The following is a 24,738-nucleotide window of genomic DNA, read 5'->3' as shown; positions in this document are numbered from 1 at the left end:
CCCTCTCAAGACAATTTTGCCCTACTGTACGGATCAGCATTTCTTGAGGATTTGAGAGGATATATATATATATATATATATATATATATATATATATAAATAATATATATTTATAATTTTATATATATATACATATATATTTACATATACATATATATGTATACACACACGCACTAAATATTAAAGACACTTTGGAAACAGGCACGGATAAAAAGATTACTCCCATATATACTTTAACGTTCGGGAGGACATGCAGCCTTCGCCTAGGATTTTTCTTCATACTAAGAAGGTAGCATGACCGCTGGAACTTAAAAATATCAATATGATATATGCAGTTACTGGTGAATGACATTTGAATGGCGTATTTATTATTTACTGCGTGTTGTCGGTGCTCGGCATTTCCTCCATATACAGTACTCCTGTATGTGCGTGTGTGTGTCTAGGTAGAGTGATTATTACACACACACACACATACATATAAATATATATATATATATATATATATATATATATATATATATATATATATATATATTAATATATATATATATATTTAAGATGATAATGGCATGTGGAGCACCCCCTTTTTTTCAAGCGGCAGCCAAGGCGTTAATGGTCCTTCCCAAAACGGGCGCGTGTACACATTATGATTCCCCCGTTTCCTCCGAATCCCTCTTCTACTTCCATGATCCTCCAGTCGGCGCCTCCCTCCATCCTTTCACCTCCTACGCACGAAGGGCATCTCGACGGGCTGGTTGGGATGGCCCGTCGTTAAGGGCACCTTGTCCCACCCCTCCTCGCCCTCGTGGTCCGCCTCGGGCGCCGACGGGATCCGCCGGCGTCATGTGCGCCCCTCGCTGCCCCCCGCCGCCTCCTTCTTCAGGTGGTGGTGACCCTTGGACGCGGACTTGTCGTCCTTCTTCCCCTTGCCCCCTCCTCCCACCCCCACGGCTGCGGCGGCGGCGCTGCCATCGTGATGGCTCTTGTCATCACTTCCGGACGCAGACGCCGTCGCAGCCTTCTCCTCATCTCACTTGGATCCGTGCTCTGCGGGAGAAAGAGATAGAGAAATATATATATAGTGATTCTTGAAAACATTTTGACAAAAACTCGCATAATCACCGGCAGCAGCAACACTCTGCCCGTCAAATGCGGGCTTTTTACGGACCCAGTTGAATGAGCACACATAGAGTATATGAGCCTTCGCAAAATTAATTGAAAATTCCGGAGAAGGCGAGAGATGTTTTGAGGGAAGTGAGATGATGATGGTGTGCCATCTCACTTTTCGTACCATTACAAGGTTTATATAAAAACTATCTTTAACAATATTTTCCTGACGTGCATTGCGAGTAATGCTGAAATTCTACACCGTCGGTGCACATGATCGCAGATTGTATTGGCATATATAAAATGGCAGTGCACACAATATTATCACTGAAAATTTTGCGATTCGAAATATCTGCGATAAACTCGTCCCGAAGGTCGTTGGACGGAGAACCAAGAAGAGTACAGTCGAGTGTCTGCTTGCAAAGAACTTCTGCAATGACATCACGACGATTCCCCAACCTCCTTACAGTCCCGGCTTGTCACCATCAGACTATTTCCTATTCCCAAAAGTGAAATCCTCCCTCAAAGGACACCACCATGGGACCTAAGTGCTGTCAAATAAACTTGAACGTGTCCCATTTAGGACCTTCCGGAATCCGCCTCCCAGGGAGCCTTCAAATCGTAGAAAAGCCCCTGCCAAAAGTATATCAACCCTCGAGGGATGTACTTCGAATAATTTTGAGGCATTGTGACGATATCTGAAATAAATCTATTTTTGCGAAACTTTTCCCGACATTTTTTGCGCAAACCAAGTATGACCTAGGTTTGGAATTCTAAATTTAATAATCCCTTACATCATAAAGTGCTTGTGTAAATATTTACTGATAATGGCGGCATTTAAGAATTATTTAAGTACTTGTCAACTCTTTAGGGGACGTGGGAGAACAGTGCGTAGAGCGGTTGACTAGTGACTGGAAGACCCGGGCTCGATTCCAGGTGATCCTTCTTGGACCCCTCAGCCTTTTTCCCAAGCTGATCTTTTTGGGGTATGTACTACATCTTCCTGGAAAACCAGAGGCTGCACAGAGAAGGCAACTAGCAATCCTTAATATTCTGTTGATGAGTTAACTTCACTCGCCATGTAGTGCTAATTAGTATTAAGGTGAACTCAATCCACACTTATGAAACCAACCTTCGGGCTTGATCACTGTGTTTGATGGTTAAAAAAAATGGCCAAGCATCCGAAGGTTCGGAGAGTTGGAAGGTGGGGCCGAATCAACGAGTTCGCGGCTAATGTAGGCCTTGAGTGTGCTCGTGCACTTTGGGGATGGAGGGGCTAATTCGTTTATCCTTCCTTTATTTCTTCCTTTGGTTCGTCGATGTCGAAGCGATTGAGGGACCAACTTTCTTGCATAAACTGGAAGGCAAGTGTGAAAGTGCGTTTCCTCTTTCATTTGATGGATTTAGCGAATATGCTGAAAATGTAATACTGCCCCAATCGTACTGCGGTTGGAGAAATCATGGAAATAAAATTAGAGAGATTTGCTGTAGAAAAGAAAGCTTTAAGATGTCATATTTCCCACAAATGCCATTTCCAATTAGTCTAAAATTCATTTCGATATTGCATACGTGGCGTGATATCACCCATTGCCATACACCGTAGCGGTGTCTCGCAAGGCACTATGTGGACCTGAGTAGGGGTAAAGGGTGTCAGAGAGGTTGAGGTGGCACTCATTCGTTCCCTCTGTCGGGGGATGTTCTCCCCCGCCAATGATCGGGGTATATGACGGGAGTATCGATCCCAAGAGGCAATTCGTTAGCCAAGACGACCTTTAAAAGAGGTGGAGACTGCAGGGGAAGAAATGTGGAGGGGTCAGGTTGAAGAGGAGGAAAACACGGCGCGTGCGCGTCTCAATCCGTGGCTTCCTCAAGTAGTTTTTTTTTTCCAATCACGCCACGAAACTTAGTGATACTCTATGACAGTTTGTGATTTAAAACTATATTCACTTTCGCCTTCATTGGGAAACTTAAAGGAACGCGGTAGTCTGGTAAGTGAAGTTCCAGGTCACTGATTGGAGGGCTGGATTCGATCCACTGGCCACCCTCAACCCTTTTATCGATAACAGATCATCCTGGGAATGCACATATGACATAGGGCACAGTACATATGAGACTGCCCACCTCATTGCTATGCCAAATTTCAATTATATACTCATGTTGAACGTAAGATATGTATTAAAAGTATCGGGAAAAGTTTCGGATAAATAGATTCATTTCAGGTTTCATTTCACGTTTCAGCGGATTTTCCACGACTCGAAGGCTCCCTGGTAAGTGGGTTCCGGGTGGTCCTTATGGGTACTCGTACAAGCTTCTTTGACGGCACTTTAGAGTCCCACAGTGGTGTCCTTTGAGGGAGGATTTCAATTTTGGGAATAGGAAAAGGTCTGCTGGTGGCAATTCGGGACTCTAAGGGGGTTGGGGAATCGTCACGATGGCGTTGCAGAAGGTCTTTGCAAGCAGACACTTGACTATACTCTTCTTGGTCGTACGTCCAAATACCATCGGGACGAATTTAGCACAAATCTTTTGCATCGCCGAATTTTCAGTGATAATGGTGTGTGTGCTCTGCCATCTTATCAATGCTAATATGCACTTAACCAATGGTCTGAATCCAGTAATTTACACACACGTCAGGAGAAAATTCTCTCTGATACTTTTTATGTAAACCTAGTATGGCTTAATGCTAAGGGTAATTCTCGAATGCGTCATACACATATCTGGTTGATTTATGTTATGGTAGGAACCTTAAATAACGACGAGCACTTCGTCTAAATTATCTTTCTTCAGGTACAAGTACGCGAAAACCAAGTTTTCACAGCACCTAAACTGTAGTATGTCAAAGACGGAACATAAAAATCCTGACCTAATTTGCCAAGGAATCGCCAATTTAAGACCGATGCGATGGAGGACGAAACCTTGCCGCAATGCGGCACCTAAGGCTTTGTCATGAAAGGAATCTTGTTGAATAACGAGAGAGATTTATCGATATATTAGGAAACAGGAAAATTAGAGCAATGGAAATGAGGCATCGAAGGAGATTTGATAAGGATCAAACAGATTGCTTGAGGGTATAAGGAAGGCACCGCGGAAAGAACGGAAGGAGGAAGAGGCACATGGAAGGAAATTCGAACACAATCAGACATTAAGAGGTGAGATACGAATTACGCTTTCATGAGTCAAATTTGGAGGAAACGTCAAGAAATAGGAGGAAATACTCCTCATTCGTGGGTTTAACATTTGAAGAATGGTGGAGATGAAAATCAAGAAACAAGAAAAATATTTTGCTGGGAAAAGTATATTTTGTTGATAACGTCACAGTGTTAAACAAATAAAGCATGGAAAACGTCGCATCAAATTCGAAGGCCAGTTAATCTCCGATGCTTGGCAGGGGTGGTCGGCAGTCAGCCATTTTGTAGATATTCGTAGACATTTTGTAATTTCACCTATTGTCTCAAAAGTATAGGTTTGAATGACGTTAAAATTTCAGGTGGTCATAATTTGTACCACTCGTCTTCACTATGGCAACAGAAAAGTAATCTGTTCCAAGGAAAGCAAAAAATCCCACGGAGATATACGCCATAGGAGAAGGTTAAGTGTCCAACGAAAATAAAAAAGGTAATGTAATCTACCTAAACAATTATTACTTGTGGTTTAAGTAAATTTAGCATGTTCATTTTAAATTAAATATTAATTGAAGATTATTATTAAAGTATTTTTAATGTTGCGGCAAATGCAATTATCTCGACGCAGTAATCTCGGAGTGAATTTGTAAGGAATAGTATATTTCTTCAAGAAGGCTTCAAAGAAAGTTTCCTAATGGACGAATTCTTAACTTTTTAGGCCCACGTAGAAATATCTTTTTTCAACGAAACTCAGCCATTTTTCGTAACCGTTGAAACTTCTTGATTAACATGTTTTACAACGTGAGTCAGTGTGGGCACTTCCTGATGGTAGTTGTTTTATCCTGTTTTTTCATACTTGCGAGGCAAGCTCACTATTATATGAATGCACTTTGATTATTTTAGTTATTATGCTTATTAAACATTGATTTTTAAAGCTAACTAACTGTTTCATAAATTCACTTGCCATCCAGATTACGATCTTGAGAACTTATTCCTTTAACTTCGTCGTTACATTCTGATAGAGTTGAATCGAAGAAAATCATTTCGGATATTTAGGGACAGGGTAGACTTTACGTGTGTTCAAAGTCGAATTCTCTTGGCGTTCCTTTTTTCCTTTCCTTGTCATTTTATATCAGGGAATCTTACTGCAAACATCTGCTTTATATGTTTACCATAAAAAGATGCATCAAACAAAAACGATAGCGGTATTATATGAGGGTGGTCTGAAAAGTCCGACCTAACAAAGATACAAGACATTTGTTCTGAAATTTTCTGAGGTCGGAAACTTTTCAGACCGCCCTCGTATTACGATTCGAGGGGAGATAGGGGGACTATAGCATTCCCAAGGGGGTTAACCGCAAGTGGACCGTTGCGATTAAGGGGCAGACGAGTGCGTGGGGAATAAGCGGAGTAGGGGGTAACGATTCGGGAAGGAGGGTGAGGACACAGCGGCACGCTTGAATTCGTTTCCTAGGACTCCAGGGAATTTGCGCACGACTTCGCGTCGTTCCCTGTGGTATTTCGGTTGAGTGCATGATATCCTGAAAGCCGCCTCAAGGGTGTGTGGCATGGGATTATGTAATTCGAACATTTGAAAACAAATGTTAACAAGTAGCTAATTGTCATTGTATTCACCCAGTGTTGGCATAAGGCAGCACATGATTATATTTGAAACAAAATGAGTCAAAATTCACTAAAAAAGACTTTTCGCATTTCTTAAATAATATTTTCAATCAAACCACCTTTTTCAATGGAGGTTATGAGTTGAGTGAATGTGAATACTCTCATTCGCGACACTCAATACAAAAATTATGATATTTTCGAGATAGTGAAGTTAAGTTAAATATGATGAATAGGAGACAAAAAAACTAGAGCAGGTGGAACAGGTAACCTATCTTGGAAGTGCTCTGTACAAAAATGGTCAAAGAAGTGGAGGCATAAGAAGAAAAATATCGTTGGGAAAAGAGGCTTTCATAAGAAATAGGGAGAAAGGAGCTCCATTCATTATTACTGAATTAAGGATCCGCATGTGCACCCGGGAAACTATGTGAATTGATCACGCAGTTCCTAAATCTCTGCTTAATCATGCTTAAGTTAACTAATATCTCCATGAATACCCTGACATTTTTTAATTTGTACCTACGCCCTATAGGTTATAGTATGTAAACCTAGGTTTGGTAATGATCAACTAATGTCTCCTGCAGAACACTAATGGGAATGCAAAAACTAGAGCAGATGGAACAGTTTTCCTGTCTTGGAAATGTTCTGAGCCAAATGATTAAAGTAGTAGGGATGCAAGGAGAAGAATTACTTTAGGTAAGCCAACTTTCACATGTAGGAGGAAATTGATGAAAGGAACGTTTAGTAACGATGTTAAAAAAAGGCTTATGAAAACTTTGATATGGAGCAAGGTTATGTACGACGCGGAAACATAGTAATTGAAGCAGAATGATTGGCGTAGATTTGAAGCTTTTGACATGTGGGTGTAGAAAGGGATGGAGAAGATGAAGTGGACCGAGAGAAGAAAATATGAGGAGGAACTGGGTATGGTGGGGAAGGAGAGAGGATTGTTGGGAGAAATCATAAGGAGGCAGGAAAGATGGATAAAGGGCGTATTGATTGGCAATGAGATGTTGAACACTTTGATAGAGGGAGGAATGTCAGGCAAACGAGGACGGGGTAGGAATAGGATAGGAATGTTGGTGGGAATAAAGGGAGGAAGGAGATATGCGCAGGTTAAGAGCGGTTTATTGTAGAGTAGGATGTCAGGATATGTCTTGACAGACGAATTTAAAAGGAGGAAGCAAGGCCTGTGTTCATAGAAATCCTACATTAGATAGTATGATGATGTAACTTTTTCACACCGCAAAACACATTCCATATCAAAGTTTTCACGAGCTCTTTCTTAAAATTCTTTTCCAAATTACATTTGAGGCAGTTGTGTTCGAAAATGGAAGGACGCCATATTTACTGAAATTTTCAACAAACCGTACACAAAGTTAGAGTTTTTTCAAAGGAAGGTTTCATATCTAGCCTTTATCCATATCTAGGTTTTTTATCTTCCTTACATCGTTAGTTATTTTTTTTGAAAAAATAATTTTAATTTTTAGGGATTATCGAAGATCACACATTGGAAGTGTGTTTAACAAATGAAACTGCCATTTCAGACTTGCTTAAACGTTTATTGACCTGCTGAAATGATTTCGAAGTGTATTTTTAATACCTCTATTTGCATTATTATTCCAATTAAACAAAATGTTTTCATTCGTGGAATGTGAAATTTGTTTTTTCGTTTTTCCGATCGGTTAAATGAATCGGTGGACAAAGCTATCGCCATAAGCGTTTCCTTCCACCCAAAATGCGATTAATTTACTCTCCTTTTTCAGAAATAGGACCGGTTTTTGGAACGATTGTTTGATAAGGGGCATCGGAGGTAGAGTTGGATATCTGACGGATCGGAACAGAAGGCGCAAACTGAATTCCATCGAAAGGGTATGAATCACTGATCCGCGAATGCTTTCGGCCGCTTCGTAATTTCCCGCCATTCCATCCCCCCCTTTTTTTATAGGAGTCAACTCCCGCGTCCTCCGCACAGAGGGCACTGCTTGTAGGTGCCGTCGGTGAGGTTACCTAGAGGTGCGGGAACATTCAATCACTCGCTCCTCTTCCAGGGTTTAAGGGGCCTGCTTCGGGGATCGAATTCCATTCCTTGCTTCCAACATCTCGCGTTCGAGAGGGAGAGAGTAGGCAAAAAGGAGGGAGTGTTTGCACCCTCTCGAGCGCGTAAAATGTCGCCGCAGTCACGCTCGAAACCGCTCCCGTGCCCGTGTCGTCACCTCACCTGCATTAGTCGTCCTCCCTCGCATTCCTACCCGCCTTTCACCCGGGGGAGGGAGAGGCTGCTCGTAAATTGAAAAATAAACGACGGTGAGAAGTGGGAGCGGGGGCGAGAGAGTAGCGCCTGCCCTCCACCTCACCCCTCCAAACCCGCCACCCGACGACCTCCGTTTCCCCTCGTGCATCCGACCTTCCGAGGATACTCCTCTCATTCAATCCCTCCCTCTGCTACCCACGGGCCGATTCATAGCGCGGATGACGTCAGTGTCGCTTTTCTCATCTTCGGAATATATTAACATATATATATATATATATATATATATATATACATATACATATATACATATATATACATATATATAGATATATATATGCATATGCTTATGTTAATATATATAAGATATTTTCAGTCTCACTTGAAGAAGGCCTCGGAGGGGGCCGAAAGCTCGAACGATTTACCGTGTGGGTGTCCTTTTAAATGTTGCTATTCTATTCTTATTGTGTTATATTGTGTCAGCCCATTATATATATATATATATATATATATATATATATATATATATATATATATATATATATATATATATATATATATATATATATACACACACTCATTTATATAGAAACAGATATAAGGAAAAGGGATAGGAACGCACATAAAGGACAAACACAGGAAAGGTGGGGAAGGCGGAATCCAGCAGATCACGAATGTAAAAATATTTCCTAGACCGGGATACGAACTCCGGATCTTTCCACTTGCCGGGCGGAGGCTCCTAACCACTTGAGCTATCCAGGAAACGTAATTTTCGCTGAGGTCTGCGATTATTTATGCAACCAAGTGCCCCGATTATTTGGAATTCTGCCCATTTGACTTCGTAAATGTATATTTATTTGATTTCGCAAACTTATGTTAATTATTTGCACTGACATCAATTTGGCCGAAGTACTGCCTAGTGTCTTATGGTTTGACCTAATAAGTGCTCATCCCTGGTCTCGTAATTTCATTGGTATATTTTCACGGAAGCTACATATGAGTAGCTAGTTCTATACTGAAAGTTAATATGCTTAATACCCATAATACTTACTATGGATATGTAGGTTATTACTAAATGTGAGGCAAATACAATTCTTCGAGGTAGTAAGGGGGTTTTGTGCGTCACAAGACGAAACTCTGACATTGGCGATGGAATAAATGTTGACCAACATTTTTCGAATCGCGTGCCAAGAGTGGAAATAAAACACAAAGTCAACCAACCGCTTTGGTAGCCTTGCGTGCCGCATTACTTCCGGAAGAGGGCAGCCGGGCAATCGCGGCTGATAATTTCGCGCGATACTGGAACGGCTGGGAACTTGGGCGCTGTCCAGCAATTACTCTGCCGTCTTATCATCTCTCTTTGAAATTCGCCCAGCGTAATGATACACGTCTAGACTTCCGTTTTCCAATTTGACCCATTCCGGCGCAATCGAGTTCATAAAATCAGCCTCGGATGACATTGCTGTGTATCGCACGTGGGAATGCATGTGGTGAGTTTTTTATGTCGCTTTTATGTTTGGTTGTCGTGCGAAGATGCGACCATGAAAAAGAGCTTCTCGTCTTGCGTTTTAGAAAAAATAATCCACCAAATACGAATTTTTTTCACTGTGATTTAAAAAATTTAGAGACATTTGTTAGACCTAGCATTAAGTCAAATGGCATTTCATAGCAGGGTGAAGTATCTTTCAGTGCGGTAATTTTTGTCTGCGTGATTCAATTTATATTCCAAAGTGATATGGCATGAAACACAAGAACTTGAGACTTGGAAGCGTGGCCTTGTAGGCAAGATAATGTGCTTAAGTTTGAAGATCTGGGAGTCATTACTATGGGGAAGAATGAAGAAAATAATTTAAACGAAGAGAAAGACTTACGGACTTCATATTTAAATACGGTTTGAAGAGAAAGGAAAAAGTTACTGAAAAAAATCAGAGACGGCAGAGGAGACATTAAAAGGGTGTGGGACGTTTAGGAAAGGGAAAATATTGGATTAGCAGGGAACAGGAGGGAATACAATGGCGTAACTGGGCAAAGGGTCGAAGGCAGATGAAGTGTATTAAGAGTTGATAAAGAATATGATAAATGGCAAACAAGGTTTAGACCAAGTAAAATGCATTAGAATTTTAATAATCATCGTATTGCCAAATCTATGAGGAAAGAATCTGGGGGAAAACTTCCTTCCGAAAAAGGTAAACACTAAATCATGCGAGGACTACAAACCAATACGTTTGATCTTGCACACAGTTAAAGTGGTTCTCAGGATCATAAATAAAAGGATAGAGTGTAGGGAAAATGATTATTTAAGGGATGACCAGCTTGGATTTAGGAAGGGGGAGGGACGCGCAATGCCATTGCAGTAATGAGATAATTAATCGAGAGGAATACAGAATACTATCAGGGAGTATTTGCCTGTTTCGTTGATTTCGAAAGGTAGTCTGATAGAGTGGATTTGGGAAAACTAATGAATATATCGTAGAAAATAGGAATAGATTGGCGGGACAGGAGGCTAATCCACAACCTGTACGTATCTCAGACTGCTCAGGTGAGGAGCGGGGAACGAGGAGTCCGGATGGGCAGTGTTAGGAAGAGGTTTAAAGAAATTTCCATTATCACCGATGCATAGGAACGTTTATCAACGTTTATGCGGAGGAAATGGGCATGAGTAGAACTGGATATAGGAATAAACGTTGGCGGGGAATCCATAAAAGTATTGTTATTTTCGGATGATCAAGCTTTAGTTTGTCCGTCAGCCAAGGGGTTGCAGGCAATGCTGAGGGAATTTGAAAGCCAGTGCAATAGATATATGATGAGAGTAAATGTAAACAAATCAAAGGTTATTCAGATTTTCTGGAAGAGAATGGCTAAGTTAAGCATTAAAATATGAGGGAAAAAAACTAAACCTAGTGGCACAGTTTACATATCTCGGAGATGTTTTGGACCTAAACGGTCCAAGCAGTAAAGAGGCAAGGAGAAGAATTGCACTAGGCAAAGAGGCTTTCACAAGGAGGGAGTTGATGACAAGGATATTGAGGAAGGACGTTAAGAAAAGACTCATTAAAACTTTGATATGGAGCGTGATACGTATGTTTGCTCTGAGTTGAATTTTCTTCATCGATTTTTAGGACCGCATGCTCTTCTCAATACCTAAGTAAACACCGTTTTCAACGCCCTCTTTTGTGGAAGGGCGTGAGAACCAAGTAAAATGGTGCAAACTCTTAGATACCCCTACCACAGGAAGGAAGCGACTGACCTCTGGTCGTTGTCAACCAAGATATTACGTATCGCACGACTTAACTAACGAAATGGGGTATTGATAGGCACGGCGGAGGTTGGCAAAAGTACTGAATTGGTGAAATAACTTATGTTTTCAGGGCCAGCTTTTCAGAAAGACGACATGTTCTATGCTCAATCATAGTTTGTTTTTCCAAATCTTTTCGTTGACTAAACCTAAATGGATTCAATTGATCGAGGATACAGTAACCATCTCAGACGAAATTATCCATCGAAATTTCAATTTTTTGCCACATTTGGCAGTGTGAAATCACGATTTAATCAACACAGACGATTAAATTCATTACGTGATGAAAAAGAAAAATGAGTAGTTAATTTCTTCAATTTTATACGCATTAATTTATAAATAATCCAAAAACAAACTCATTATTTTGCCTTTAAATTGAATGAATGAACAATAATAAAACATCAAAGACAAACATTCAAGTCTTACGTAGGTAATGGAAAACCCATTTCGGCGGGAATCAAATCCGCGGTATCTTTGTTGGCAGAAGAGGACATTACTTCGCTGCTACTGGGCCCGGTTCAAATAGAGCTCAACAAAAATGTTTTTAGAATGCCCATGATTGAAAATGAATTCAAATTAAACTATAGGTTGCACAATCCTGCAGTTGATTTCATAACGTAAACAATTCAAACATTGTCAATGGAAGTTTCTATCAAAAAAGGAAAGGCATTCCTATGTGAAGATTTTAGAACAGTGAGTTTGATTACGCACGTACCTAATCAATAAGAGGAAAAAGAGCAAGGCAAATGATTAATTAAGAGATGACCAGTTTGAGTTCTGGGTGGGGAAAGGCACGCGTGATACCATAGCAGCAAATGAGATCACTGTTAGAGAGGAACATACAATACAATTAGGATATATATGTCTGTTTCGCAGATTTCGACAAGGCGTTTGATAGAGTGTTAGCATTAATGAATGTGCATCAAAATTGGAGATATAGGAATGTGAGTCGGTGGAGAATCAATAAAATCAGGCAATTTTGCGGATGTTCAAGCAGATTTTAGTTAAAGTCAGCAAAGTGATTGTAGTCATTGCTGAACGAGTTGGTACGATAGATATGGGATAAAATAAATATAAATAAAAGAAATTTCATGACGTTTTCGAGGGAGAGAGGAAAGATAAGTTTAATGTTTAAATAGGAGGGAAAAACGAGAGCAGGTGGGACAGTTCAACAGGCAATGTTTTAGATAGCGGTAAATTGGAGTTTTTCTGAGGTAATTTGTGTTTGGAGAAGGAAAAAATAAGGTGAGATTTTCGGGGATGATAACGACCCCGCAATAGTACTATGCATGGCGATGGAGTAGAAGAGAGATGGCAGTCGGGAGAAACGCAAAGTTGGCAGGAAAGATGAAGTCAGGACGTCTTGATTGGCCAAGGGAATTGAAAACTGTGATATGTAGAGAAGGTACGAAATAAAGTAGTAGTATTTAGGGGAGACGACCGACAGCTGAGGTCATTTGCGCCATAGGGGATGGACAGGAAAGTATGAAGGGTGGAGAGAAACCCGGCGTCGGCATTAGCCTACTCTTGTCGAAAGGCGCCAAGGGGTCCGCATCTTAACGCCTCATCCGACGGACGGCGTACTCACTCAAAGTGCCCTCCAAAAAGAACCTCAAGTAGGGATCGAGATACCTCTGAAAAATATTCAAAACCGTCGGGATTTGAACCCGGGCCTTCTGGGTGGGAAGCCAGTAGGTAGCCACCGCACCATCTCGATCTCCTACGAAATAAAGGGCTGGCCAGGTAAGGAGAGGGAAAGAGGAGGAATATGCGGAATTGGAGAAGGGTTTGTTGTTCGTGTCTTGTAGAGTGGGTGTCCAGGTTTTGTCTCTTTTAGACGAAGCCAAGTAATGTACTGATGCCTTGTGTTCATTTAAAACCTGCCTCAAAAACCATAGGCTACCAATATTATCACCCAATTTACGATTGGAAAATTCAATAAACACATTATTTAACACCTTTGCACAGTTTTTACATTATGGAAAAACACCAGTAGAGTGTCATTCTGCAAAATTATGAAGCTTTGGTGGAGAAAGGTAATCATAATATCGATTATGGTGGAATATCAAAGAATGATTTTTTTCAGCGTTGGGGCAACGACTTTGTGGCATGCGACTGCCCGTTAGTAAAATCATTGCCGTAGACCAGCGAAAGCCTGGTGAAATCGGGTCTTCGTCTCGTATTGCATAGGGGTGGGGGGTTAATCAATTTTAAAAATCCACACAGTAAAAGTTCTGTCTTGAATTGAAAAAAATACCGCTTTGTCTTGACTATTTCCTATTGTTACCGTCGATATTTTACTGATTTTTTCCACCCATTGGATTTGTAAAACATGTTTATTTGATACCTTTTACCGACGGATACCACACGGAATACTGCAATTTGCACATTTATCTTATCTCCTCTACAATATCCAGGATCTGCAGTCCCTGCGAGCATTGAATTTAAACTACTGACCACAATTTTCGCTACATGAAAGGGGCGTGCCTGGCTCGTTGTTTGCTTTGCGTTACACGGAGGGTTAGAGATTTGAAAAATAGTCGACAAATTCCTCAGTCGCGTAGGAACAATAGACATCAACAATGAGTCATGCGCTCAGAGATGCTCATTTGTCTTGGTCGCTGTCGAACCGTCGTTCACCGCGGCGGAGGTCTGAGTGTGCGTCCCTCAGTCAAAAACTCTTGTAAAATCATGGGGGGCAATTTTTTTTAATTGCTCATAAAATCGCAAAAATTCGATTGAATGGATTTAAAATCAAAAGAGAAATAAAGTAACACAAGGGTGTTGATTGATGGATGCTCACAGTTGGAGAGAAAAAATGCCTACACAGATGTCGTATTTCTACCGTTCATTGCAGTGTGTGTGAATGCAAAATTCAAGCAGATTTTCCGCTGTCGACTGGCGGTACGCCTTCAACGTGCAGGGCTGTTTCTTATCACTAAGCTACTGAGAGACCACTGAAATACGCGGGTTATTTTGCTGCTAATTACTCCGCTACTTGGCCACCAGATGGTGTTTCGACGAGAGCCACTCACTTCCAGAGGAACGAACGAACAAACAAAGAGGGGATGTTAGCAGGAAAAGCAGCGTTAAAATGTCATCAAGAGTAGGTACAGTGCGATTTAAAGGGACGCGTTGCCAAAAGGCAGAAACCAGCCGCGTTGACCGAATACACATTCAAACACGAAAACGAACCATTCCAATTAGAAAACCCGAATTCACTCGTATTTACTTGAATCCGCAGCTTTATATATGTTTCTATACCATTTTCCTATATCTGAATTCACATGAATATTTCTTCGTCGATTACCGGATTTTCGTATTTAAGTATAAAAAACACTTGGATGGGACAATAGAACACAAAAATATAAAACACGTAAATTGACACTCACATTTAAGAATGTTTTAACTTTCGGCCTTCTCTGAGGCCTTCTTCAGGTCAAAGTTCTCTTCCGGTAAGACAGTCTTACCTGAAGAAGGCTTAAGAAATTTATATTTTTGTGTTCTATTGTGGTGATCCACAATATGCATATATATATATATATATATGTATATATATATATATATATATATATATATATATATATATATATATATATATACACACACACATTCAAACACGATATATATAGTATATGTTCGTCCTTTACATGTGTCCCTATACCTTTTCCTTATATCTATTTCCATGTGAATGATTATTTTGTTCACCATCTGGCGGGTTTTTGTGTTTGAATGTATATAAATATATACAGGTATATAGAAGATAGCACCAGCTAACAAAAACACAGAAATTCAGGCGTATTCGGAATTTTTGGTAGTCAAACTACATTTTTCGCTAGTGATATCTTGGGATTCATTATTATTCACATCCGTAATATTTTCACATATATTCATTCACATATAAATAGATATGAGCGAGGATATGTACTCGCATACACACAAGATACACACACTTTTATATCACTCCTCATCCAATAAGGTTGAACACTATTGGGGCGTTGCCCCGCGACGGTTTTCAAATAGAGGAGTAGGAGGTGGCGCCACACCCACCGTGACATTTGTTGACCCCTGGGGTAGTGAAGGGGGGAAGGGTGGTTAGGTGAGGTGGAATGATAGGGGCCAGGAAGAAAGACTTGAAAGGGAGTGATAAAGTGGGGAAGAGCGAGGCGAGGGGTTGGAGCCTGGTGTGATAAAAAATATTCCATTTTTATCACCCTGATCCCTCATCCTACGACAGAACTTCGACCGATCCACCTTTGAACCCCCACTTGGGAATATTTGCGAGGCCCGCACACGACGGTGCGCTATAATACACAGAGCTGTTGATGAGGGTGTGGACGAATTTGAAACGGTCCTTGACCTAAAGGTTGCACTTAAGGGGTGGTCTTCCTCGTTGGATTATTTGGGGAATCCTGCTTAGCCTCAAAGGGACCTTTCCATCTCTCGATTCCAGTTCTTCTCGTGCCTCTTTTCCCATGACTCACACCATGCCTCATGCCACGTATGCGTTGAAACTCACTGGTACTAATGAATCACCCGTCTTCACCCCCCACGTTGTCTTTAAAATTCCTCATTCCGGCTCTCCATCCACCACTCGTGTCTAGGGCAGTCTAAAACATGTGCAGCTAGCAATAAGTCTCCAGTACCTCAAATCAACTCCTATCGTCTTTACCAAGTTCATAAATTCTACCCAGTTAACCGCACTGAACGCGTCCTCATATTTTATGAAACAAACAAATACATTCTGATTTATTCCTTTATTACTTTCTATTGTACCCCTCATTTCTATATATATATATATACACACACACACACACACACACACATATATATATATATATATATATATATATATACACATATATATATATATATATATATATATATATATATATATATATATATTCACACTATTTTACAAGTTGTTCATTAACATTTTGTTGCCAGCAAATATTTTAAACTTATTTCTTAATGTATTTGAATTTCTAATGTTTTATTAAATTTTTTAACCGCGTTTACAATATTTATTCTCGGTTTCTTCGTTTTCACAATGATAATATAAATGTTTCATCATAATAGAACCCTTATTTATGTGTTTACAGTGTCAACATGTATAGTGGTAAATAAAAACAAGATGGCGTTTGTCAGGCATGTACCAAGTTACAATAATTATAAATATGCCCGAAAAATAAGATGTCTTATGTATAATGACACGTCGACGAAAATTTTGGAATATACAACACGAACATAGTAATGCAATTCAGAAATATTGGGAAAATAACATAGTCACGAATTACTCGAAGACATTGTGACAACATTAATCGTGTGCGGCTCCTTGTCCTTACCGATCGTCGAAAAACTGTACAAATGATAGCTGATGAACTGAATTTAGGAAAATCAACAAAGTACACTATTTTAACCGAACATGATGGATGGATCCTTCACCATGAAAATGCACCTGCACATTCAGCATTGATTGTTCGCCAGTTTCTGACCAAAAATTCAATCATCATCCTTGATCATCCTCCTTATTCGCCAGATCTTGCCCCCTGCGACTTTTTCCTATTCCCAAAATTCAAAAATGTGATGACGGGACAACACTGGGAAGATATGGACACAATAAAACAGGAAACGACAAGAAAACTAAAAAGCCTAACTGCCGAGGACTTCCAAGGGTGGGGAAAGAAGATGGAATAAGTGCATAGCAACGAATGTAGAGTACTTTGAAGGGAATAAAATCGATATAGGCTAAAATTTTCAAAATAAAGTTTTTATGGCCTCAGTTCCCGTATTTATTGGACAGAGTACTATAATTCGGCGAAAACTTAATCGGCAATCATTTTACTAGTCCTGGAGAGAGGATAAATTACAGTAAGTCGAATCATTTCCCCTAGAGATAATGTCGGGAAATAATTATTACGAGGAATCGGTGTGAATTAGCTGTAATTAACATACGTAGGACATAAACTGAAATCAAAAAGGATATGAAAACATCATGGAGAGGGAAAATTACGAGAAATAAGAACGTTATTTTGTTCGATTTCTCCGGTGCTCACCTGTTTTTGGAGGATTCTTGTTCTTAACTTTCGGCGTCTCCTTCTCCGGACTGTCTTTGCCGCCTTCAGACGACTTCCCTGCAAGGAAGAGAGAGAGGGAGAAATTTATTAAAAAGAAGATTCACTCAACCGAGATGGCTTTTTCGAAGCAGACAATAAGTCTCTGTACAATAATGCATATTCATATGATCGGCATTGCATGTAAATTCACTTTCTGTATTGAAACCCAATAGGCAATCCAATGCACTTGTCACCTCAGCATTAAGTGCTCAATCAAGTAAATCGGAGTTTCTTTCTTTTGTGGAGATGGGATGAACACGTGTCATTTTTGTCTGGGGTTTCCGGCTTCTTTTCCATTTTTTTTAATACCGTGAGCATCCAATGCGAGATCACTTTGAATAACCTTGATTGGGTATTGAAAGCTTAAAATAGTGGCGGGTAATTTCCATCAAAAGGGTGCCTTACTTCTCATAAAAAGTTACGATGCGCAGACGAAGAGTCTCTTGTTTTTTTATGTTGCGTCGTGTTCTGACTAATTGGATAAAATAACTTCCTAGTCCTTCTGAAAGGTTTTAACTATTGACTGAGTAATGAAACATATTTTAGCAAGCACGTAACCTCCTAAAAATCGGCTTGAGCACACATTCAACGTCTTACCTAAGAATCTAAAGGAGGAAAGGCTGAAGAAATCTCCTATGATCTGGTTAACTTCTCCGACACACAGACGTGCATTTGGATGACTGAATTCTCCAAAGGAAAACGTGATTAAAAAATTAAATTAAGCGATATTAATAGTTACATTCAATTTGCAATGGTTGTAATGCATGTTAAATGTAGTATTACGTAATATGAAATCTACATTGGTGCATGTGTTTTCCATTCTTTCTGCTATTATTTATCATGCTATGTTCAGTTATTTATTTGATTCTAAAATCCATCCCTGGATGAATTTTTGTGCCGGTTTGCCGTTGGCCACGGTCTCCGTGAAAACCCACCATTTCGTTTCCTTTCCTTTCTGTGGACTTCAACTTCTCCAAACCCACATTTAAAAATCCTCCAATCTGTGTCTATCGCCCTGCTTCAGTGACCAAGTTTCCGCGCCGTACATAACCACACTCCATATCAAAGTTTAAACGAGCCTTTTCTTATCTTCGATCCTTACTCAACGTTCCTGTCATCAATTCTCTCCTCCTTGTGAAAGCTCCTTTGCCTAACGTAATTATTCTCCATACTTCCCCATTACTTTTACCATTTTGGTGTAAAAGACTTCCGAGATAGGTTAACTGTTCCATCTGCTCTAGTTTATGCCTGCTAATTTACCAATGCACTGAAATTTCAATGCGCTCAGCAGAGTTTGAAACCCCTTGGCTGACTAACGCACTAAATCTTGGTCATCAGCAAATTTAACTGATTTTATGTATTCTCCGTCGGCTTTTGGTCCTATTTCCAGTTCTTCCCATGCCTTTTCAATCATTTCCTCCACATATACGAGGGTCATCCGGAAAGTAGTACCCGTTCGTGCCGCATGAAGTGCTGACGACGCGAGTAGCCGCTGGACGAGGTCAGATAGCTTCAGTGGCTTGTCTGCCTTCTCTGAGCCAAGTTGCGTGACGCTAGCATTGCCTGTGTTGTTTCTGTGATTGTTTACAATGTTTAAAAAAATTGAGAACGCCGCCAGTTGTGAAGTGAGGGCGGTGATTAAATTCCTCAATGCAAGAAACGTTCGCCCATGTGATATTCATCGCCAATTAAAGGAGGTGTATGGAGACAATGTAATGGACGAGTCGTCTGTTCGGCGGTGGTGTCGCAACTTCAACATGGGGAGGGGGAACACACACGACGATGAGCGTTCGGAGAGACCGTCTGTCATTACAGACCAACTGGTGAGCTCAGTTGACGAATTCGTGAGGAACGATCGGCGCGTCACAATTGATGACATCTGTGAGCATTTTCCCAATGTTTCTCGAACAATTGTTCATGAAATTGTTAAACACCATCTGCATTATGCAAAAATTTGTGCAAGATGGGTCCCTCGCGTATCTCAATGAGCTGGCGGCGAAGGACTATGCAGCAGGAATACAGAAACTTGTCACACGTTATGACAAATGCCTTAATTTGCTTGGAGATTATGTTGAGAAGTAGTTTAAAGTATCCTCTTTCAAATAAATTTTTTTATGTTTGTTAATATTTACTTTTGTGTCTTTATTTCACGAACGGGTACTACTTTCCGGATGACCCTCGTAAGTTGAACAGCACGAGTGATAATGGGCAGCCCTGCCTTACACCTCTTCCTAACTCTGTCCATCCGGGCTCACCCGTCCCCCTATCGCACTTGAGTAGTTTGAGACATGTATAGGTAGCGGATAAGTCTCCTATCCCTCTAATCTACTCCTCTATTTTTTGAATTCCAATCATTATTATGTTAATTATTAAAATATATGTGTGTACAGACATAGTAAGGTGGCAAACAAGTTCCTAGAATCAAGATTGATTTTACACAGAACGTCAACAAGAGTGATCATTAAAATTGTCAATCGCTAAAACAATCATTAAAAAATAAAAATTTAACCACCCTTAAGGATCCGGCTGTTAACGTGCGAATGAGATGAGAGTTTCATTGAAAACGTTTAATTTTGCGTAGACACGGAAAGAACTATTTTATCTAAGAACGGCGGTATAATTTTTAAGTGGAATAAACTTCAATTTTACCAGCAAATTCTTACCCTCAGACGTTTGCGTCAGTTCAGACACCTTTGCTTTAGTTGCCATGCCATTCTGGAGTGCATAACATGTTTTTACATCCCTGCGACTGCGAATCTAGGTGTGTGTGTGTGTGCGCGCGCGCGCGGACTTGGAATTTTTTAACCGAATAGCCATTGGTCTATGAAGAGTAAAAATGAAGAAGTAATTCCCACCAGTTAGCGTGATTCGGTGCATTTGGATCGCGCGTTCAATGGAGATTTTTTTTTAAAGTCGTGGTAAATAAAAATTTTCAGTTGAACCGTTGACCTAGTTCTCTCATTTGTGATTATAATCCGTGCTCCCATGAGTAGGTTCCATTCGTGGATTCTGAATCCGCTCACAAAAAATTATGCAGAATTCACTAATCTCACTTGAAAATGTCATGAAGAAAGACGAAAATAGAAATGGGGACATTTTGGACGATAATCTGAATTTTTAGTCTCGGTTAAAACTTTATATCCATGCAAGGCTTATTTCAATATTTTAATTCTATCTAATGATTCCGGAGTTTCCTTTATGCGTACGATGTCTGTATAAAAGGTTCCCGAACTTAATTTAATACAAAAAAAATATTTCACTGACAAATTATTGGTTGGAATCCCCTTCAAAGTAGTCTACTCCCAAACTTATACACTTATTCCAACGATGTTTCCACTTTTTGAAACAGTACTGGAACGCTTCTTCCGGAATGCCTATGAGTTCTTCAATCGAATTTTTATTTACCTCTGGAATGGTGGCAAATCTTTTTCCTTTGAGTGGGGTTTGAGGAACAGCAAAGAGTTACATGGAGCCAGATCTGGTGAGTAGGGGTTGTTGGGAAGCACAGCGGCCTTATTTTTTACTAATACCTCACGAGTTCTTCAAGACAAATGAGCCGGGGCGTTGTCGTGATGAAAAAATCACTAACCGCTCCTCCAAATTTTGGAACTTTTTCGCCTGATTCTCTCTCTTAGGCATACTATAAGCCCCAGGAAGTACTCCGAGTTGACTATTTGGCCTTTAGGTAGTATTCTTGATGCACAACACCCTCTGAATCGAAAAAAACCAGTCAGCATAACCTTGACAGTCGAGCGAACTTGTCGAGCTTTTTTGGGGCGGGGGGATGTTTCACCAAAACATTTTGAAGATTTCACTTTTGTTTCAAATTCATATCCATAAACCTATGACTCATCATCTGTTATGATCCAGGACAAGAAGGTTTCATTTTCTTCAGGTCGATCAAAGAGTTCCTGACAAACTTGAACTCGATGTTGTTTCTGGTCTGCTGTCATCCAGTGAGGCACGACTTTGGCAGCGACTCGGTGCATCCTCAATTTTTCATTCAGGGTTTGATTGATATATAGTATACTACTACTTACTAAGTCTTACTTGAAAAAGGCCTCTGAGAAGGCCGAAAACTTAAACAATTTACCGTGTGATTGTCCTTTTAAGTGTTACTATTTTATTTGTGTTCCATTGTGCCGTCCCAATATATATATATATATATATATATTACATACACTCTATAATAGTGTCCCTATCCCTATTCCTTATTCCTATCACAATGTGAATAAATAAATATATATATATATATATATATATGTATGTATATATATATATATATATATATATATATATATATATATATATATGTATGTGTGTGTGTGTGTGTGTGTGTATAAGACTTACTTGAAGAAGACCTGAGAGAAGTCCGAAAGCTCAAACAATCTACAATCTGAGTGTCCTCTATATGTTATGTGCTACCTGTTTTATTTTGAGTTCTATTTTGCCGTTATATTGCTCTCGTGAGTGCTTCTATATCATCGATATATATATATATATATATATATATATATATATATATATATATATATATATAAATACATACCATAAACACGCAAACCCATAAACATACATACACACGCAAACACGCGCGCGTGCGGGTGGTTATACATGTATAGAGTAATTATTGAAGTCAAAAGAATCGGCCCGAATAAAAATATATTATTTAACCAGCATCACCCGCGGAGTCATTCATCAGGGATACACTGTAGGAACAAAACAAGTCATGAACTGATTTCGACGGCAATGATCTCTAATGACACGCCATTCTACTGAGACTAGGTTATTTCCGGGGTACCCAAGGACCCACAAAGTACCAGTTACCGCTTGGAAAGCATTCTCAAATGAATCCCTTCTCAGGCGTCCATGCCACGGGTCTTGGATGAACAATCAGCGCTCATTTGGAGTCTTATTCAACGCGCCTATTTTTTAAGAACTCTCGCCATTCGTCTCCCGGAAACTACCGAACCCGTGGAATGTCAATCCTCCCAGATATAGATAATAACTCATTCTCCCTCCATCTCCCCCTGTAAGAATGATATATGCCCGTATTTTTTGACGTCCCCTGTGACGTCGCTCGTGATATAACGGTCGATTATAACAATCCTTTTAACCGTTCTAATTGTGACGAGGAAAAGTAAATTACAGAAATTTATATATTTCATTTAAAGATTGTTTTAATTGGACTAAGAGTGGACTCTGGGACGTGATTGTCCGATCCATTCCTTCATCCTCGTGAATTTTTATAAATGTACGGTTTTTGAGTTGACTTCTAATGGCAAAGAGTCCTGGGTTACTGACTGAGCGACTAGTGTTCGACTAATGGTCATATCACTTGGCAAACGCAGTCACACCTCAGCTGTCGTGATAGTTCCCAACCAATTGATCTCTTTTGGAAACCGCAGGTGTCAGAGGAAAAAGACCAATTAATGCAAAGGCACGTGTAATGTGTGAATTTATTTTAGCTTAGAACCGCATTGAATTACGCGAGCTCTACTCATATTTTTTCAAGCAAAAATCTCGGAGTGATTTTTATAATTTCTCCAATTTGCATTATTGCTAATATGTATATTTATTTTATGTGCTCAACGCTCCGAGTTGAATTACACCCAATTTAAAAGAGTATTAAATCGAGAGAGAGCCTCCCCGTTTCAAAGTAATTGTGGGGAGAGTAAGAGCTTGGAAAAAATAGAAACTGGTAATCGATTGATAGAGGACCGGTTTTGTTTATCAAAGTAGATTAAAGAGGACTTTGTTTTTTTAGTTATTCTTTCCCACGCATTAAACACGAGGGCGGTCTCGTGTTGCCTCGTCGGGTTTTTTTTTCACCGAGCTACCGCCAGGGATCAGCGCTTTAAAGTCTCGGAACGTAAAAAAATAATACATTGCACGTTTTTCCAATTTTTTTGGAAAAAAACACACGTTCAATCAAGGCATCCAACCCTTCATCCTTTATTTTCCCAGAAGGGATAGCGTGTAGTGGTGGGGGGGGGGAAGGATTGTTGTAGTATTTTTTAATCTTTTGGAAGTTTTTGGCGTGTTTCAGCGCTTTGCTTCTCCAGCCATCCGACGAACCTTTGAAGTGCACCGGGGGCATAAACGCTTTTGACGATCTTCGACTCCCCATACCCCATTCACACCTATCCCTCACCCACCATACCTTCTCTTCCACCCATTAATCCCTGTCCTACTCTCCCTCACCCCACCCAACTCGTCTTTGTTTGGATAAGGGATGAAAGGGAATTACAGGTGCAGCAGGTGAAAAATCTCCCGAGGGCACAACTCACGCACGTGTCGGCGATACCGTAGGCCTAAAATTGTTACGTGATCCCTCCCCTCCCTTCTCCAGTCAACTCCCATCCTCCAGGCAGTGCTGGAGTAGACTTGAGGGAGAAAAAAGTCGGATCCGGCGTTTTACAAGCGGATGGCTGCTTTTCACTGTCCCATCTACACCATTACACAATCTCAGCTTTCCACACAGAGGTCGTCGACGTATAATTTGTGTATGTGCAAGCGCGTGTACGTATACGTAAATACTTGGTGTTTGATTTCTACCTCACTTGCATGTTTCGTTAGCCCTTCTCCTAGCTTTGCTGAGGATGGACCACAGAAAATGTACCTACGCAGGAAAATACAGCGAAGCAAATGGAAGGGATTAAACTTCAAGAAATTACGTGTGTCATTGGGTGGAGTGAACCGATGCTTTATTTTTTGGGCACCATTGTGGCTGGATAAATTATTATTCATCTGTTTCTGGAGCACTTATAGGATTGATTGGTGACAATATTTTTATTTTTGTCATTCCATAGCCTCTTGCTTTTTATACTGAGCCAGTATAATACGCTCTTGATGTAATATTTCGTGTTTGCTATTATTATCATAGGCAATCAACTGATTAAGGTATGAGTTGGATAGGCACGAGTTACGAAATAAATATTTCGTTTATCCTAGAAAAACAAAACCCAACATCCTACTCTACATCAGGTCCCTCTTCATCAGTGTACTTCCCGCCTCCCTTTATCTCGTTCAACATCCCTATCCCGTATCCCAATCTTATTTCATCTCCTTCTTCGCCTACCTCTAAAGCAATCCTTACTTTATCGGCTAACGTCTCCTTCTTGTGAGTAAATTTAACATAATGGCAATTGTTAAGGTATTCTTTGAGTATTAAATGTAATCGACGACAAACGCACTGTTTTAAGAAACAAATGGGTATATAAATGG

The 24,738-nt window shown here is 40.1% G+C and overlaps 1 long non-coding RNA gene across 1 annotated transcript in view; it reads right to left on the bottom strand.

Annotated features, from left to right (window-relative positions):
* Positions 1 to 950: 950 nt before the first annotated feature.
* LOC139692185 (uncharacterized) overlaps positions 951 to 24,738 on the bottom strand; it is a 191,387-nt gene continuing 167,599 nt past the window's right edge. Inside the window, exons 3-4 of the long non-coding RNA XR_011701717.1 lie at positions 17,452 to 17,529; positions 951 to 1,047 (exon numbers count right to left, since the gene is read on the bottom strand). This is a non-coding gene — a long non-coding RNA (uncharacterized lncRNA). The remainder of the gene's footprint in view (positions 1,048 to 17,451; positions 17,530 to 24,738) is intronic.

This window comes from Hetaerina americana, unplaced genomic scaffold (genome assembly GCF_022747635.1).
Source record: "Hetaerina americana unplaced genomic scaffold, ioHetAmer1.1.p SCAF_4, whole genome shotgun sequence".
NCBI classification, from domain to species: Eukaryota; Metazoa; Arthropoda; class Insecta; order Odonata; family Calopterygidae; genus Hetaerina; species Hetaerina americana.
The sequence above is the reverse complement of the archived record's forward strand: the minus strand, read 5'-3'. Positions and strand labels throughout refer to the sequence as shown.